Below are 2,183 nucleotides of genomic sequence, written 5' to 3'. Positions count from 1 at the left end.
ACGGGCCTCACAAATGCCCGTGAGAAGGTTGTCAGTGAGTATTGTATAATTATTTGCTTGAAAGATTGTATAGAAATCTATAAAATATTATATAATTACAATTCCTCTTTTACTGGGTAAGCGAGGTTCTGCTGTATAAGTTTTTACACTATGTTTAGTATGTCTATGTTTAAAAAAATTTTTATGGAGTGAATTGAACGATTTTCTAATATTTTATATATCTAGTACGATGACAAGTTTCTTAAAAAAAATTTTTATCACATTTAAAATCTCTTAAATAAATAAGAGATTTGATTAAAAAGAATAAATTATTATGAATTTTAAAAAAAAACAAAATCATTTTTTGTTTATTCAAAAATATTATTTAGTCTTAAGCTCGTGTGGATAACAGCTTTTACTGTGTAGGAGCCAACTTCTAAAAATAGCTATAAAATTTAACAATATCAAAATAAAATTATTAATAACAATATATCTCACATTACCTTGTCAATGTGTACAGTGCTAGTTCTTAGCACATTTGCATGTGTTATATTTTAATCTTGACATTCATTTTCTAATTATAAGAGTTAATATTAATTTACCCCAATACCATTAAATATCATAGATTAACTCAAAACTGTCAAATACAGTCAATACTCATTTACTGCATTCATATTTTAAAATCTAATAACGTTTCAGATGAAAGCTAAACCCCACTATACAGACTCTGTTAAACACAAAAATTTATTTCAAATAGCGGCTTTAGAAAAAAAAAAATGTTCCTTAAAAATACTATGGCCAATTATTTAATTAAAATTGTTTATAACCCATAGATGTATATACAGAAATTATTAAATTTTTAAATGTTTTATTAGATATATTAAAGACCTTGTATTCGATCTAAACTAACATTCATTTATTTCTTCTCAAGATAAAAGTACCCTCATTAATAATTGTTACTTGATAATGTAAAATTAGGAATTGATGTCAATAATTTGATTAAATTTGATATAAGAGTTAATATTTTTCTAATTATCAATTTGTTTGCTTTCCTTTATTGGACCAGGTGGTGAGTTGATATTTTTTCAAGGAAACAATTGCACAATACTATCAAACATGTTCTTTGCAAGCAAGCACGAAGCATAGCTTTTCACTTTAAAAACAGTTGTGTGAAGAAATCACGCACTTTCACAAAAATATTTTTATATTGGGAATTATATTCATAACATGTGTTGCAATGTCATGCGGTACGTGTGAGGAAGAATAGTTTTTTTTTTTTATTTTTATGAAATATAGTTCCGATTATTTCAAAGAAATATTTCTTATGACATTTGGTAGAAATTGTGCAATGCGTCAGTTGGGAGTCAACGTTTTAAGATCCATTAAAAAAAAATATTATTAAAAAATTGGAAAACGTATGCATATTTTTATGATGAATTCCTAGGATTTTGAAAATATTCCATATGTCAGTTATTCTTACTCAATTAACAAAAAAGTTATTTCATATTTGACGATATTAGCAAGTTATGACTTTAAAAAACATTTACTAAATCTTCTTGCCTCTTTGCTGCGCCCTACTGGTAACTTTTAAATAGCCCACTCAAGAAATATTGGAATTTAAACCCTGGGGAAGTTATAATACCCTTTAATGAACGTGAGACAGTTATATTTTCCATATCAAAAGACAATTTTGTTTTTTAGAGGGAAAAAAATATTTGAAAATTTGGAAAACCGTGTAACAGATTCTTGTTTGAAATAAATACAAGTAAATTTGTGCATATAAATAATACTTACTTATAAATTTTTTATTATTTTTGAATGTTCGATTCGAAAAATTGATATGGAAGGCGAGATTTGAAGTGAAAAATGCTTCTTGCTTTTCAATTTCGAATTTGTTTAGCCTCGCGCCTTCTACCCAGAAATTTAAAAGTTTGAAGTTACAAAACTATTATCTTTCTTACTGTTCTTTAGGGATGCTAGGCGTGGCCTCTTAAGATTAAGTAAGGAACAGCGCCTTACGGTTTTTGAAAATATGGTGTTGCATAAAATATTCGAATTGAAGATGAATGAGTTATTCGAAGAACTTAGCTGGCTTGGAAAAAAAAAAATCCGACTGATAAACGTCTAAAAGGTTTTGGTCTACCTTTTAGACGTTTATTAGTCGGATTTTTTTTTTTTTAATTTTATTTATTTATTTTTTTAAT

At 26.6% G+C, this 2,183-nt stretch overlaps 1 protein-coding gene across 1 annotated transcript in view; it reads left to right on the top strand.

The window, feature by feature from the left end:
- The window catches only part of LOC106682216 (tetraspanin-1), a 153,384-nt gene that overhangs the window by 44,366 nt on the left and 106,835 nt on the right, over nucleotides 1-2,183 (top strand). The gene's annotated exons all lie outside the window — the stretch shown is intronic.

This window comes from Halyomorpha halys, unplaced genomic scaffold (genome assembly GCF_000696795.3).
Source record: "Halyomorpha halys isolate HHAL.00 unplaced genomic scaffold, Hhal_1.1 Scaffold396.1, whole genome shotgun sequence".
Taxonomy (NCBI): domain Eukaryota; kingdom Metazoa; phylum Arthropoda; class Insecta; order Hemiptera; family Pentatomidae; genus Halyomorpha; species Halyomorpha halys.
This window is presented reverse-complemented; position numbering and strand designations above follow the sequence as displayed.